Source organism: Octopus bimaculoides, chromosome 1 (assembly GCF_046866305.1).
Source record: "Octopus bimaculoides isolate indiv1 chromosome 1, ASM4686630v1, whole genome shotgun sequence".
NCBI classification, from domain to species: Eukaryota; Metazoa; Mollusca; class Cephalopoda; order Octopoda; family Octopodidae; genus Octopus; species Octopus bimaculoides.
In genome coordinates, this window is record NC_142928.1 from 183,220,948 (window position 1) to 183,239,279 (window position 18,332).

The 18,332-nt window shown below is 36.7% G+C and overlaps 1 protein-coding gene across 1 annotated transcript in view; it reads right to left on the reverse strand.

Annotated features, from left to right (window-relative positions):
• LOC106871708 (testis-expressed protein 10 homolog) overlaps positions 1–15,203 on the reverse strand; it is a 58,993-nt gene extending 43,790 nt beyond the window's left edge. The window contains exon 1 of the mRNA XM_089363531.1: positions 15,108–15,203. The gene's annotated coding sequence lies outside the window, so the exon portion shown is untranslated. The remainder of the gene's footprint in view (positions 1–15,107) is intronic.
• Between the last annotated feature and the right edge of the window lie 3,129 nt (positions 15,204–18,332).

The following is an 18,332-nucleotide window of genomic DNA, read 5'->3' on the forward strand; positions in this document are numbered from 1 at the left end:
GAACCAGTAATTTGTTTTTTTAATTTTTTCAGATTCATGTTTTTCGATATCGGAGATTACGATTTAGTAAAAAAAAAAATTTAAAAAAATTTTTTTTTTAATTTCAATTACCCCCACCCCACCCCCAATTTGTTTGCTTTGTTTACAGTTGACAAGACATGCTGTCACACACAAAATGACAGCTTCCAAATCCTGTTTCCTGATTGGGTGAAAAATTATCAAACTTTAAACCTGTATAACTTTTTAAAAAACATTTTTCTGAAATAAGTGAAACAACTGTGCATATGTCATGGATGAAATTCTTCCATTACAAAAAGTCTCGCTATTCCAACCCAGATCCCACTGACATTTTCTTTCAGATGCTTCTTCACATGCCGAGAAGTAAATGAACATTAAAATTTCTCTTAAGTCTAGATTGCTATCGGCAAAGAATACGTCACATCTCAGACCTTTATCCTTTCTACTCGGCCTTCCACATCTCAGTCTTTTCTTTGTTTTGCTACCCTTTATCAATTCCATATTTTGGTTACACATGCAACAAACTCTCACACGATGTAACAGTCCAATATCTTGGCAAAACATAATTGTCAATTCAAGCAATTGACGGATATTAGAGCTGCTGATATTAATAAAGTTCATAATTAAATAATGAAGTTAAATTGTGCTTTTTATACCTTTTTAATCAACTTCGCTGTATGTTCAACACTAACTTCTAATGGTTCCGTAATGGATCTAGTTGGTTTGGCTACCAGCATTTCAAAAATTAAATTTTATCGAAAAGTTTTAAAATTTGGCACAATAATGTACATTTCCAATTGGAATTAAAAATTTTTTTTTGCTAAATCATAATCTTCAATATCAAAAACATATGAATCTGAAAAAATTTAAAAGAAAAATTACTGGTACAAAAGTTATATGGTGGTGGTGGTAGATTCAGAAGTACCCCAGTTCCTTTTATTTTCTTGGTATGGTACCAGTGAATACCTTCACTAAGAACATTTGTGTTATTTTCTGTCTTTATACTCTTTTGTCTTTTTGTGTATATGCTCAACTAAAGGCGGTGCTCCAGCATGGCCACAGTCAAATGACTGAAACAAGTAAAAGAGTAAAAAAAAATGTAATGTCTGATTTGAAGGAGATTTGGCTATTATAATAAATTAAACCAAAAGAGTATATATATACACATATTTATGTGTGTTTTGGTATCTGTCACCCCAATATCACTTGACAACCGATGTTGGTGTGTTTATGTCCCTGCAACTTAGTGGCTCAACAAAAGAGACCGATTGAATAAGTACTAGGCTTACAAAGATTAAGTTCTGGGGTCGATTTCTTCGACTAAAATCCTTTAAGGCGGTCCTCCAGCATGGATACAGTCAAATGAGTGAAACGTGTAAAAGAATAAATAGAAAAGTAACAGACTTGTCAAAGCGGTCTGAATACCAAAGGGTTAAAGTGCCAGGCACTCTAAATGGAGACCAATCTTAAGAAGCTGAACTACAGAGGACACTGACATGTAAATGATGTGCGGGAGAATAATAACGGTCTATGCAAGTCTAGAAAAATGAATGCTAAAAAATATTAATAGCAGTGACAATGAAAGCTTAGTATATCTGCCTCTCTTTCAGCCATCATGTTTATGTTGAAGTCTCTATTTACTGCTGCCTTTCTCTCTCACCAATCACACGCCTCTGTTGTCTGTACCTCCCCACTATCATTCTGTCTTCCATCACACTTAGGTAATGAGATGACGTTACCTTGCATCTATTTGTATGCAATTCTTCTCTCATCATTCATGCTGTTCATCTCTTTCTATTTCTCTTCCAGACCTCCACTCCATCACTTCCTCTGCTATCAACACTTGCTGTTTTTGCTAGAGATATATCTATATTTTTTCTTACTTTTGTAAAATCACAAGCTTTTTTTTTTCTGTTTAAGTAATTTTTTTTTTTTCTGTTTAAGTGATTTTTTTCTTTTCTTTATCCAAAATTCTGAAACACCAAATTTTCTTCCATGAATGTATTTTATTTAATAATCCCAATATGACAAGACAATTCAAATTTTTGAAAAAGGAACAAATTATTTTTCCCCTTCAAATTTCCCTCCCAAAATTAATGGACTATAATACATGCAACTGCGTATTACGTACAGACAAGTAGGATTGTATATGTGTTAAGCCAATGCAAAAGTTGTCATGAAATATAACAATATTTCCTTTCAGTAATTTGTTCCAATAATAGAGAAATAATTACAAAAATAAAACACAATAATTGAATTGTCAAATGCATTAATGATTGCTTCCAATTTCAATCTACTAATAAATTAAAATGGTTGGTAAACAACGTAAAGATAATATATAATATGAAGAATTTTATACGTCAACGGGATACTTGGCGTTGTCTTGGAAATGGAAAAAAAAAACAAAAAAAAACACAGTTGATGGATACTTTGATAAATGGTAATCATCGTAATTCTGCATAAATTTATCCTTTTGAACACAATGTCTATTATTTGTTACAGATAAATGTTTCCCGTGTTTCGAGAGAAAGAGAGAATATCATTTATCTTTTACTCCTGTCAGTTATTGGACTATGGCCATGCTGGGGCATTATCTTGAAGGGTTTTAGTCAAACTGATTAACAACCTGTATTTATTATTTTAAAACCTGATTCTTATTCTATCAGTCTCTTTTGCCAAACTGCTAAGCTACAAGGATGTAAAATGACCAACACCGGTAAGCAACAAGGTAAACAAACATTACGTTTGACAGAGTAATTTGATTGCTAAAGGATTAAGCTGGTACTCTGTTAGTTATGACAACAAGGGTTCCACTTAATCCAATCAATGAAACAGCCTGCTTGTGAAATTAACATGCAAGTGGCTGAGCACTCCATAGACATGTGTACCCTTAACGTAATTCTGAGGGAGATTTAGCATGACACAAAGTGTGACAATGCTGGCCCCTTTGAAATACAGGTAAAACTCATTTTGTCATCTGAGTGGACTGGAGCGACGTGAAATAAAGGGTCTTGCTCAAAGACACAACTTGTTGCCGAGAATTGAACTCGTGATCTTATGATCAAGAGTTGAATACCCTAACCACTAAGCCACGTGCCTAATGATGCTTGGGTTGAGCCAGCATCATTAAAAATAAAACATTTCAATACTTCTTTGTTACCAAGACCTCTATGAAAGATTAGGTCAATAACAACAAGGCATGCTTTATTGTACAATGTTCAGGTATAGTAACTATGCATTCATTGACATGTTTTTGGCCATTCCCCTATATTCCTTCTGAGGCACAATAACCCTTTTGAGATTAACCCACCTGATACTGTCCCTGGTTTTACAATACAAACTTCCTGTTTTGAAGTGATCTAAGTTGAAACTCCAATCAAAATTTTATGTTCATGCATATTCCAAGCACCAGCTTAATAATAGTTTAAAATTTTGGCACAGAGCCAGCAATATTGGTGGTGAGAGAAAATCGATTACATTGACCCCAGTGCTTGAGTGGTAGTTATTTTATCGACCTCAAAAGAATGAAAGGCAAAGTCAACCTTGGTGGAATTTGAACCCAGAATGTAAAGACAGATGAAATACCACTAAATCTTTTGCCGAGCATGCTAATGATTCTACCAGCTTGTTGCCTTCAACATCAGCTTAATAGTGTCAATTATTTTACTAAATTCTTCATTAATTTATTGATTAATAGAAGCAAAGAAGTGTATTTCAACAGAAATATGGTAACAAAAAAGGTTAACTGACTGACATGATTTAACTATATCTCTACTAAATGGATTCCATATTCAACCAGTTTTAAGTACCTAGTACTTAATTACTTCATTCAGACCATGCATGATCTCCGAGCAGTTGATTAAAAATGTCATTTTGTAATATTTTTGCAATAATCAGGTTGGAAATTGATCTGCAAAATTAATAAATTCATTCGATTAATTAATTGTGCCACATTTTAATCCACTATTTTCTTAGCTGTTCTGAAAGTAAATATTTAGTTTTTCTGGCCAACCATTATTGGTGCATTGCTTGAATTAAAACAATATATCAGAATTCAGGGCACATTCAATTTCGTTAGCAGGAACCAGTATTCATCAGAGAATTTGATCAATATTTTTTGCGCATTTTGAATCCAGAGAGATTTTTTTATAACTTTCATTGAAATCACAATTGGGTTTCAATGGCTCTCTTGATAATGCCTCAGTATGTGTGTTTCGTTTCAAAGTTACATGACATCATAATCCTTTTAATGTCCAATTTTCTAATGCTGGCATGGGTCAGATGGAATTCAGTCAGACAGACTTTCTATGGCCATATGTCTTTCTTGTTGCCAACCCTCACCTGTTTCCAAGCAAGGTAATATTTCCTCCTGACTGGACATGTTCCCGTGGAAGATTGGAAACAAATAACACTGCTTTTGATGGTAACATTTGTTTACAACTATCACACAATGTCAAGATACAGCCGTATATGCATATTTATGATGGCTTCTTTCAGCTTCCATCTATCCAATCCTCAAACTAGGCTTTGGTGTTGGCCCATAGCTATTGTAGAAGACACTTGTCCAAGGTGCTATGAAGTGGAATGGAAATTAAAATCAACAGGTTGGGAAGAAAACATCTTAACCGTACAGCTTTGCATATACCTATATATATATATTTGTACAACTCCAATGATAATGCCCAACAATTTCAATCTCAGGGACCCAGCTGCTGATACATTTTTATCCAGTGAGAATATGGATATTAGCATCTTGCGATTGGTAATCAATACATAATATTCTCTATAGAGAAATTTGATGACAAGTGACCAAGTCTTCTTGAGATTTGCTGTGCTGGAGAAGATACATCAAGCTAAGTGAACCATGGTCATTGCCAGTGGCACATAAAAGGTGCCTGTGTCAATGACATGTAAAAGGCACTTGTGCTGGTGACATAAATGGCACCTGTGCTGGTGACGTGTAAAAGGCACCTGTGCCGGTGACGCTTAAAAGGCACCTGTGCAGGTAACCCATAAAAGGTGCTGGTGACATGTAAAAGGCGCCTGTGCTGGAGATGCGTAAAAGCACATGTGCCGGTGACGTGTACAAGGTGCTTATGCCGGTGATGTGTAAAAGGTGCCTGTGCTGGTGATACTTAAAAGGCACCAGTGCTGATGATGTGTAAAATGCAACCATGCTGGTGACACATAAAAGGCACTCATGACTGATGTGTAAAAGGAATTTGTGCTGGTGACACGTAAAATGTATCCATTACACTCAATAAAATGGTTGGCATTATTAACCCATTAACACCTATGGTCCTATTTTTTTAGGACCAGAAGGATAATCCACGATATTTCTGCAATACCTGTATTTTTCTGAGGTATTATTAGTTAGTCATCAAGACTGAAGTGTCTTTTAAATATTCTAATAAAATTTTTTTTATAAATTTAGTATCAGATAAAGTTGTATAAAAAAAGGTTTTTGGTAATTAATTAAATAAAAAAATTTGGGCACTAATGGATTAAGAAGGGCATCCAGCTGCAGAAACCCTACCAAACAGACAACTGGAGCCTGGTGCAGCTCTCTGGCTTACCAGCTCCAGTCAAACCGTCTAACCCATGCCAACAAGGAAAGCAGACATCAAGTGATGATTACAAAGACAGACCATATAATAACCCTTCTTCATATGTGTTCAGTGTTTGTAAGCTAGCGAGCTGGTAGAAATGTTACTGTGCCAGGAAAAATGCGGCATTTCTTCAGGTTTTAGATTTTGAGTTCAAATGCTGCTGGGGTTGATGGCCATAATTTGAAACCAGTGTTTTACGTGTGTGAGTTAACTGACATTCAACACCCTTCTCATGTAAAAGAACTGCTCAAACACTGACTGTTTACTGCTTAAAAACACTGTAATGCAGTCTGACCTCATTCACTTTATGAATGATGCAGACTTTTATCCAAATTATACCATGGTGCAGTGGAATCTACCATGTTCTTAATAAACATGCAATATTATCAACTTTCTGGAACAAATGTTAAAATTTCTTTTGCATATTCTGGAATAGTGACCAATGTTTTAATAGCATCCTGAATAATCTTTAGCAAGTTGCACAAATAACATAACCAAGATAATTGACTTCTTAGGTGGTGGTGGTGGTGGGGATGGAGTAGTTGAAAAAAAAAAAAAAAAAAAGAGATGGCGTATTTCTTTAGAACAGTTTAAGAAATAATCTTTTAATCAATTTTAACAATCTTTTAACTATTTTTTAAAATTATCAATATCCAAATATGCAGCAGATATAGCTCTGTGGTTAAGAAGTTCACTTTGCAATCATGAGGTCATGGGTTCAATTCCACAGCATGGCACTTTGGGTGGCAAGTGTCTTGTACTAAATGGATCCAGGTTGACCAATGCCTTTTGAGTGAACATAGTAGGTGGAAAATGCATGAAAGCTCATTATATCATATCATATATATACACATATATGCATGCACGTTAGTTCCCTCCACCACTTGACAACCAGTGCTGGTTTGTTTATGTTTCTGTAAGAGATTGATAGAATAAGTACCAAAGGCGGAGAACTGGCAGAAACGTTAGTACGTCAGGCGAAATGCTTTGCGGTATTTCATCTGCCGTTACGTTCTGAATTCAAATTCCGCCGAGGTCAACTTAGCCTTTCATCCTTTCGGGGTCGATTAAATAAGTACCGGTTACATACTGGGGTCGATGTAATCGACTTAATCCCTTTGTCTGTCCTTGTTTGTCCCCTCTATGTTTAGCCCCTTGTGGGCAATAAAGAAATAAGAATAAGTACCAAACTTTAAAAAAATAAGTACTGGGAGCAATTTATTAAATTAAGCCACAACCCAATAATTAAAATAAGGAAAAGATAATACTTTATTTCGGATAAAGACAAAAATTTCCCATTCATCATACGATTGACCAGTTTTCCTATGGAAGAATTTCTTGAAATGACTGAGCAATTTAACAGTAATTAGAAAGATCTTTGTCTAGTTCTTCAGGTCTAAATAGACGGCTTATTAGTTCAGTTTCGGGATCAATCCACAATTGTAGATATTTTTATTTATGATTTTTAACTTTGTATATTTTGAAAAATGCATTTGGAGTTACTCTTTTACTTGTTTCAGTCATTTGACAGTGGCTATGCTGGAGCACCGCCTTCATAGTCGAGCAAATCGACTCCAGGACTTATTCTTTGTAAGCCTAGTACTTATTCTATAGGTCTCTTTTTGCCGAACTGCTAAGTTACGGGGGACGTAAACACACCAGCATCGGTTGTCAAGCGATATTGGGGGGACAAACACAGACATACAAACATATACACCCATACATATATATGTATTCATATATATGACGGGCTTCTTTCAGTTTCTGTCAACCAAATTCACTCGCAAGGCTTTGGCCGGCCTGTGGCTATAGTAGAAGATACTCGCTCAAGGTGCCACGCAGTGGGACTGAACCCGGAACCATGTGGTACGTAAGCAAGCTATTTACCACACAGCCACTCCTATGCATTTCCTAATTACAACTGTATGGTACCTTGAGAAAATGTTTTCTACTATAGCTGTGGGTAACTGAAAGCGTTTAAGTGGATCCGTTGGATTGAACTAAAAGTAAGCCTATTTGTGGGTGTGTGTGTGCATGTTTTGTCTTGACATTATACAAAAGTTGTAAACAAGTGCCCTTGTCATACAAGTAGTGTCTATTTCCAGTCTGCCATGAAAACATGTCCGGCCAAGGGAAACATCCTGTGAACTGGTGAGGATTAGTGACTGGAAGGGCATCTGGCCATAGAAAATCTGTCTCAACAAATTCCGTTTGAGCGTGAAAAAGTGGATGTTATGGTGATGATCACAATTGAAATGATGACAAAAATTAGGGGCACAAGCACCCGATATGTTACAGCTAAGTCGTGGGCTCAATAATAGCTTTCTGAACTGCAGAAAAAAACGTTTATTTGTCTGTTGTTCCTGCATTTGGTCATTGACGACTTTGGTGGATCTGATATCATTGAATAAACACCGACCAAGTATAGCAGTTTTAGCCTAGATTTGTGCTATGTCAATGAGAAAATCAGCAAAATTAATATTACAATGAAGAAAAGCACCTACTACACTCTCTGAGTGGTTGGCGTTAGGAAGGGCATCCAGCTGTAGAAACTCTGCCAAATTTAGATTGGAGCCTGGTGTTGCCATCCGGTTTCACCAGTCCTCAGTCAAATCGTCTAACCCATGCTAGCATGGAAAGCGGACGTTAAACGATGATGATGATGATGAAATAATTTGCCAAAAATGAAACAACGCAAAGCTGGAAAATATTTCAACAAATATAGATATCTTCATCAGGGACAGTCCCAGAAATTGTTTGAAGGGAGGACACAAAGTCCGAAGGAAATACAATTCCAGGAGAAATGGGTGCAATAACATTATTTAGAAAGGTGTACATCTTTTGGGTCTGCCCTTGATCCTCATCGCTTAGTCTGCTTTCCATGTTGACATAGAGCTGGCTAGTAGGGAGCTGTTGAGGCATGGTTCCTATGCTGGCTGGCCCTTCCTAACGCCAGCCACTTAACAGTGTGCAAGATGCTTTTTATGTACCACTGAGATGGGCATGTTTATGCAGCACTGGCATGGGTGCATCAACGCAGCACCAGCATGAGTTCTTTTTAAGTGCTATATATATTTGTTGAAATACATATTATAGACGATTATGATGAATAATAATTTGGGCGTGGTTGCCAACAACACTTGGAGCAACTCAGAAAATCCAACAGCTGCACAATTTTCAGATACACTAATGTGCTATGGTTTCGAATTAGAGTAAATTCTACCAAAAGTCAGTTTTCATATCTAGAATACGACAGCCAACAAAGAAACACACTATAGTTGTCTTGTTGCAAGTACACAAAAAGTGTCGATCGCCAACATTATCCAATGCCATTCATTTAGCCACGCAGCAATTTATTTAGACAGATGCACATCACACACATGTGCCACAGGTGCACGTGAAATACATGTGCTAAAATGAATGTGTTTATGCACATGGAGCGGCGAATTAGCTGAGTGTGAGACCATCGTGTCAAGAATGCCATGCGGCACTTGTTCTGGCTCTCTGCGCTCTGAGTTCAAATACCTGACTTCCAGCTCTCAGGCATCAATAATTAAAAACCAGTCAAGTGGGATCGGTCCTTCTCTCGGAGTCGGTTATGTAGCGCCGTGAGAAAGATTCATGGGAGATTGCTCAATGCATTCATTTCTGCAGAAATGGAAATGAGTGGGGGGACAAGTTTGCCAGCTTATGGGAAAACTGGAATAGTTCAAGGTTGGCTCGATGTGCTGTCATGCAGCATCGTGTGTGCATTAAATGTACACATATGCATATATCGTGTGGTGTGTGTTTGTGTGTGTGTGTATGTATATATATATATATATATATATATATATATATATACATACACACACATACATACATATACATACATATACACATACATATATATATACATACATATATATACCATACATACAAGTACATATACATATGGTGTGTGTGCATGCATGTATACATATACATATATATATAAGCACACACATTAATTATACATACACACGTGCATTTACACATACACGCACATATCCACATGTATTCATTATTATCGTCACAAATCCCTGCTTTCTAATTAATTTGAAAATTAATAATTAGAAGCAGAAAATTGTGACCTGTAAAAAAAACCAAAAAAAAAAACCAGCAATTACCATATTGCCATAATTTTACAATATTAGCTTCTCTTAGTCTTACAGTATTTTTAAAATTATTTTTGCAAATAGTCTTGGCTGACCTATTGTGGTCTTCACGGCGGATTTAACCATATTTAGCAATTATTTCTCTCTGGCATTATTGACAGTCTATGTTTATTTTTAACCATGTATAATAGCTATAATATATTGATTTGTTATAACTCTACAATACATTAACTACATAAATTACCATTTAAAAAATTAGCTTAATAGTTTGAATATGATGAAGCTTCTTTTTCCATTGGGTTTCTGGCATTTCGTTTCTTTCAAAATTAGAACATTTAATAAACCAACGTAGCTACGTAACACAAAAGAAGATTTAAATTAAATGGATGATGTAACGAATTTAGGGTTCAGTTAAATACGTCTCAAATTTATATATACATATATAGTTTAGCGGTTTATTACAGGTTGTCATACAACCTCAGATCATTACCGTCTGATTAGTCACACACTGCTCAATAATATATATAAATAACCGCTCTATGTGCTCTTTTTCTGATTTAATATATACATATTGTGTAGACAGAGGGAAAATGCATTAACACAGAAAAGAGTAGTTACAGTATACTGGGAACTGAAAACTTCATTAATGGAAGGTGTGCCACGTAGGGCAAGTGTCTTCTACTATGGTCAAAGCCTTGTGAGTGGATTTGGTAGACGGAAACTGAAAGAAGCCCGTTGTGTGTGTGTGTGTATATATTAGTTATGCCATATAGGCATAGCTTCAGGGTTTTACCCCCCAGACTTTGGGAGGTCCCAAAGTCTGGGGGGTAAAACCCTGTAGTTATGCCTACCGCACGCGGTTTACCTGTATTTGTGTGTGTTTGTCACCACCACCATCGCTTGACAACCGATGTTGGTGTGTTTACGCCCCCCGTAACTCAGCGGTTCGGTAAAAGATACCGATAGAATAAGTACTAGGCTTACATAGAATAAGTCCTGGTGTCGATTTGTTCGACTAAAGGCGGTGCTCCAGCATGGCCGCAGTCAAGCGACTGAAACAAATAAGAGAATACACACACACATACAGTCTTTAAGTCTGTCAGAAGTGAAAGTAGTCGCTGTCTGTCTGCCTGTCTGCATGCATGCCTGTTGCTGGTCTGTCAGCCTGCTTGCCTGTCTGCCTGCATGCCTGCTGCTGGCCTGTCTGCCTGCTTGCCTGCTGAGCTATCTGTGTGTCCGTCTGTCTGTCTGTCTGCTGGTTTGAGTTGATACTTTGGCTTACTTACTGATATCTATCTACTATGTATCTATCTATCAATTATTAGAAAACACAAATTTAATATAAAAACATATTTCCTGAAATTGCAAATTATTTAAAATATAAAAATATAATTTTCAACAGAGAGAATTTATCAAAATAGAAAACAAATGAAGTTTGAAGTTAAGTTTAAAAATAAATGTGATACTTATGCTCCGTAGATACTTATACTCTGTAATGTTTCAAACGCATGGATATAGGTGTCGAATTTGTTCCAATAACTTCTGGAAGATCTCGTCCTTGAATTCGTAACGCCACATGAATTCTATTAGATGTGTTTGCAGCAAATTCCGGGTTGTCCCATTTTCTCTTTTGTTCTGGTTCTTGGCATGTTTCCATAGGCATTCGATGTGATTTGTTGTGGCAAATGTAACCGGATCAACAAAATTTATTGAATGGTTCACGGTTAAATGTCTATATCCTAGCGTGTTTAGTGTATTATATGAACGCCAGAGGTCAGAAATTATTGTTGTTCCTGGTAAAATCCGCTCTTGTATAATTTCTAAAAGGGTATCAGATGATCGATCTTCTACCGCAACTAAAAAACATCTTCTCGTATCTCTTTCTAACGCACCAAACACCCACTGCGTTTTAACCCGATGGCCAACATTATATTTTCTTCTAACAAACGCACTTTCATCTATCTCTACTATTCGGTTTGGTCCGCCTAACTTAATATTTTGCGCAATATAATACTCTGCACATACATCACGGCAGTAATTCCTCCAATCTGTTACAGCTACATTTGCTATACGACATTCCTGGCCTAAATTCTTAGCTAAATCTCCCTTAGCCCAATAATATAATATATCTATAATCTGCTCGCTTTTCAGTTTGCTATTATCTAGAAATGTTCCCTTTCTAATGGAAATCAGTTTTCTACAAGGCCTTCCACATGACCATATCATGCCATCGGACAAATTGTTTTTGGCCACTTCCCTCATGCTAGCTCCACAAGAGGGACATATTTTTTCAGTATTTAACAATCCGTATGTCTTGAGCCAGTGAATACTAGCTGCTGTTGTTGCGGTGGCGATGGCAATGTCGCGGTGATTAATTCCATTTGCACTGGGATATGTAGAAGTCATCGTGAAAAACCTGCAACTAATTTGTTCTCGTGTAGATTTCAATTTGAATTACGCGCGCTTTTGGGTGGGTATGATGGGTATATGTGATTTATTTTTAAAAAACAATAATGAATAATGCAAAAATACATTTATTCATAAAGTTTTAACTGAACATGGAATGAAATATATTTATTTATAAACTTTAAACTGAACTTCATTTGTTTAAATTCTCGTCCACCTTACCTTCGCTTGTTTAAATTCTACGGAATTCTACGGAATTCTACAAGAATTAAGAATTCTACAAGAATTACCCATCATACCCACCAACGAACACCCAAAAGCGCGCGTAATTCAAATTGAAATCTACACGAGAACAAATTAGTTGCAGGTTTTTCACGATGACTTCTACATATCCCAGTGCAAATGGAATTAATCACCGCGACATTGCCATCGCCACCGCAACAACAGCAGCTAGTATTCACTGGCTCAAGACATACGGATTGTTAAATACTGAAAAAATATGTCCCTCTTGTGGAGCTAGCATGAGGGAAGTGGCCAAAAACAATTTGTCCGATGGCATGATATGGTCATGTGGAAGGCCTTGTAGAAAACTGATTTCCATTAGAAAGGGAACATTTCTAGATAATAGCAAACTGAAAAGCGAGCAGATTATAGATATATTATATTATTGGGCTAAGGGAGATTTAGCTAAGAATTTAGGCCAGGAATGTCGTATAGCAAATGTAGCTGTAACAGATTGGAGGAATTACTGCCGTGATGTATGTGCAGAGTATTATATTGCGCAAAATATTAAGTTAGGCGGACCAAACCGAATAGTAGAGATAGATGAAAGTGCGTTTGTTAGAAGAAAATATAATGTTGGCCATCGGGTTAAAACGCAGTGGGTGTTTGGTGCGTTAGAAAGAGATACGAGAAGATGTTTTTTAGTTGCGGTAGAAGATCGATCATCTGATACCCTTTTAGAAATTATACAAGAGCGGATTTTACCAGGAACAACAATAATTTCTGACCTCTGGCGTTCATATAATACACTAAACACGCTAGGATATAGACATTTAACCGTGAACCATTCAATAAATTTTGTTGATCCGGTTACATTTGCCACAACAAATCACATCGAATGCCTATGGAAACATGCCAAGAACCAGAACAAAAGAGAAAATGGGACAACCCGGAATTTGCTGCAAACACATCTAATAGAATTCATGTGGCGTTACGAATTCAAGGACGAGATCTTCCAGAAGTTATTGGAACAAATTCGACACCTATATCCATGCGTTTGAAACATTACAGAGTATAAGTATCTACGGAGCATAAGTATCACATTTATTTTTAAACTTAACTTCAAACTTCATTTGTTTTCTATTTTGATAAATTCTCTCTGTTGAAAATTATATTTTTATATTTTAAATAATTTGCAATTTCAGGAAATATGTTTTTATATTAAATTTGTGTTTTCTAATAATTGATAGATAGATACATAGTAGATAGATATCAGTAAGTAAGCCAAAGTATCAACTCAAACCAGCAGACAGACAGACAGACGGACACACAGATAGCTCAGCAGGCAAGCAGGCAGACAGGCCAGCAGCAGGCATGCAGGCAGACAGGCAAGCAGGCTGACAGAGCAGCAACAGGCATGCAGGCAGACAGGCAGACAGACAGCGACTACTTTCACTTCTGACATCTAATAGCGTGATAATTATCAATAAATTTTACTGTACGAAATGTAGAGGCTCGCCACCAGTTTCAACAAGTTGATCAACAACAAATAGAGCACACACACACACTACACTCGTGTACACAATTCAACTAAGTGCATGAATACGTAACTGTGAGGCTTGGCTGTGAAAAAAATAATGGAAGGACTAAGTTTTATGCGAGTACTCGTCGTATTAATAATATATCTGGCTTGTAACATTCGGAAGATAGTACAGTGTTTTGAAAGCCAAGGATAATTATGTCGAATTACTGTACTTAATGTGAGGATGAAAAATAAAAAAACTTTATATTATAGATTTTTAAAAATCAAGGTCTTCAAAAGAACAAAATATTTGAGCAAGAGTTTTCATATATTTGAAGATGTTTTCTTGTTTACAGAAGGTAATGCTGAATGAGTTAAACGAATCACAAAGGTAATACTGAATAAATTAAATATAATTTGACGGTTAGTAATTAAAAAATTAAAATAATGATCGGCATTTATTAGTAGTATCTTCACAGTTAAGACGAAACAAACAAACCGTGCTTTGATTTAAATTGCTTCAGAAGAGAATAAATATACTGCTAAAGCTGATGTCTTAAAGACTTCGACAGTCATCTAGGTACAGATTTTATTTCTGAACAAATAAATGGTGTTAGACGACAAATGTAATGTAATGTGTTTAGGTGAGGCAGTGGTACAGAAAGGTTACATAAACATCAGTTAAAAAAAATACACCACCTTTAAAAGTCAACGCAACTGAATGTTTTTGAACAATTTACAACCTTTTCTTCAGAATCAATGATAATAATAAAAGGTTGTTTTTTTTCCCCACTCCTTTTTTAAATGTTAACATTTTCTGTACGGTAAGGCAGGTTGAAAAAACAAAACCTAATTAATTACGGATCAGTAAGTCGTAGTCAACAGAAGCAATATGTCTTACATTATTATAGCTGTTCTTAATTCTGCCAAGTTGTTTATTTCAAATTGGGATTTCTAAATTACATTTCGGATTCATGTAATAAAACTGCAGTTAAAAATCAAAACGTGTTTTATCCCTTTTTCTTTGCTACAAAGATTTTTGGCGTTAAGTTGTAGGATTAAATTCAGTAAAATATTAATAGAAAAACAAAATCAAAGCGTGAAGCATTTAATGTTTAAAAGGTAGAACAAAATACAATATTTGGTTAGTATTAAGCACAAGAAAATATTTAGAAATGAGGAGAAATAACTCACTGTTTGGAAGTTTAAAGGGAATTTCCTGCCATAATAAGTTGACGACTGCTGTAACACACGGCCGAGCACGTGGTAAATGAAATGGAGCCGCTGAACAGGAATCGTCCCACTTTTCGGCAGTCACAAAAAAGCTGTCACAGCCTGGTTTACAAATACGTAACAGGTTATCTTTTGGGCCTGTTTAATAACAGACTATTAAAGGAGTATTGCGATAGCATTCATGTTTATTATCAAGTGTATTAGCTGCACAAGTAATAAAATGACAAAAATAACAAAAAAAACTAAAACGATCGGTCTTGGACGTTTTTTGGTAGCAAGTACTTTTCTGTTTGAAAAAGAACTTAACAGGATGTCTAGTCGTAAAAAACATTGATGAGTTCATAAGGGGAGACGAAGACGATAAAACTATGTAACATTAATTCTCCGTCTACGAAAAGGTGTCAGGGAAAGGAAGTAGCTACGACTGCGAAATTCTTGTTGCAGTTTCCGTAAAGTGGCGGATGATGTGCAGGAGTGAGGTTACATATATGTTGATATTATTCTATAGAAATGTTTATTTACTCGCTCCATATAGACGAATGCTTTATAATTTATCTTTACTTTTGCAGATATTCGTTTTATTTACCTTTCCTTCGTAGCAAAACAAAGCTGGCACAACATCAGAGACTTGTGATTTAAATATATTTCAAATGGTTAATACTTATGTCTTCTTTTATATACAGCTACATTTTTTTTAATCCGCTTTTAGAATGAGATGCTTTTTCTTTTTTTATTTCTATGTTAAGGGAGGAAGGGCAGTGCCCTTAACCTTTGCATACCCTCAGAAAGCGGTGAAATTGTTGTGACCGATGTCCAGTCTGAACATCTGTTGAAAAATCGTGACTGAGGTCTGGTCTGAATGAACTCCGTTAAAGGCATCCAAGTATCCTGGTGTTGATTAACCCCAGGTCAACCTTGATCGACCAGGCTTATGATCAAAGACACTCCAACTGCGACCATTCCATCGCTTTAGAAGATTCTTAGTACATGATCCGTGTCTCTCCTTTTTCTTTATTTTTCTAAAACAGGATGTGACCTGAGATAGATTCGGTTGCTATTTCTGGGAGTTAGTTCGACCATATAAAATCATCTTCTACAAATATAATCCCAATTGACTTCATGTCTCTTACTGAACCCCACGATTCGGATATCATAACATTATAAACACACTTACAGCTAATAAAAAGCAATAAAAAGTGGCGACCTATCGAGCCTGCTTCCCATAGGAAATTTTTAAAAATTATATCACGATGTGTTTTTTTTATCATGAACACTCACAGACAGTTTGCCTCCACAGGACCGAGAGCCCTTACTGTCCTAGGCCGGCGAAAAAATTACTCTTGAGGGAAATTAATAATTGTTGCGCAAATAAATCCGAAGATCTTGTCTCAGGTGACGCAACGGTAATAATATCCCTGAACTAGATATATAGTTCAAGTAATAAACAAATAAAAATGTCAGCTGCTATTGTCCGCCCACATATAAATATTTATTTCTCATATCATTACACAAGACAAACATGATTGGAACGAGATTTACGCGTAATAAAAAAATATATGCATATTCTTTCAATTTTACCTATGGCCTTCGCTTGATTTAAATATCACGATCCAGATAGATGGATCGCTACTGTGATGGTGATTCCATGTCCTGGGAAGAAACAAAACAGAGCCGACTCTGCCAGAGTTTGAACTCCCAACATTGAAGAGACGTAACTAATTATTGCTTTACTGTTGTCCACTGGTTTCTTGGATATCCCGAAAATGACAGTCCAAATCCAGCGCGCAAAATAAGAAAAAAACTGAAACACGAAGTTACTGAGTTAGAAAATAAAAGGGCATTCCATCCACGATCATTCAATATATATCTCATTTAACACACACACAATTTTATAATTAACAGAAATTGAGCTAAAATTTGACAGCTGATTTAATTACTTAAGTCTGTTATCTTCCAGATACCCTATTTACTTCTGGCTATTCCTTTTAAAGGGGAATACGGGATCTGAAGGGGATTTAAAAACATACATGCTTACTGCTGATGATCAAAACCGGGTTGCAGATTTACTTTACCGGAAATTTGCTCATCTTCAATCGTCTCATGATATTAAGGGGTCGTTAGCCCTGCCCCCGGAATTGCCTGCCTTGTGCCAAAATCTGAAAACAATATTGTTGTTTTTAAGGCGGCGAGCTGGTATTTCGTCTGCCTCTACGTTCTTAGTTCAAATTCCGCCGAGGTCGACTTTGCCTTTCATCCTTTCGGGGTCGATTAAATAAGTACCAGTTGAACACTGGGATCGATATAATCGACTTAATCCGTTTGTCGTCTGTCCTTGTTTGTCTCCTCTTTGTGTAGCCCCTTGTGGGCAGTAAAGAAATAAGAATCGAGAGCACCCCGGACAAAATGTTTAGCAGCATTTCGTCTGTCTTTACGTTTTGAGTTCAAATTCCGTCGAGATCGACTTTGCTTTCATCCTTATGGGGTCGATCAAATAAGTATCAGTTGAGCACTGGGGGCGGTGTAATCGACTTACCCTTTCCCCGAAATTGCTGTACTTGTACCAAAATTTGAAACCGATATTGAGGTTTTTTCTCGTCTGGACGCAAGTCCTCACTTTAAGAGTTTGATTACTCTCAGTCCCTGGGTAAGAGGTAGCTACATCATCTGGGACACCACGGTCTGTGACTCTTTTGCTCCCTCCCACATTCTGGATGCGGCGGTAAATGGGAGGGTCACTGGTTCCGTAACTGAACGGAACAAAACCCTGAAGTATGGCAGTGAACTATTTCTTCCAACCTGTGGCGTTTGAGATGTTTGGAGGGACTGGGCCACTAACGACGAAGTTCTTGTCATCGTTGGCAGCTCGCCTCACCGAGGTGTCAGGTGATGCCCGTGAGGGTGCTTGGCTTTTCCAACGCCTTAGGCTCGCAATCGCCCGTGCTAGTGTTGGCTTGCTTCAGTAGGTCCCGTTGAACCTTGTGGTGTGAGACCAATGGAAGCACTTGATGCTGCATTGATGATTTTTTTCTTTTTTTCCTCCCGCTTTTCCTTCTTTTTTCCTTTATCTTCTTTTTGTAAAATATATGCCTTTTATTCTTTTATTTGTTTCAGTCATTTGACTGCGGCCATGCTGGAGCACCGCCTTTAGTCGAACAAATCGACCCCAGGACTTATTCTTTGTAAGCC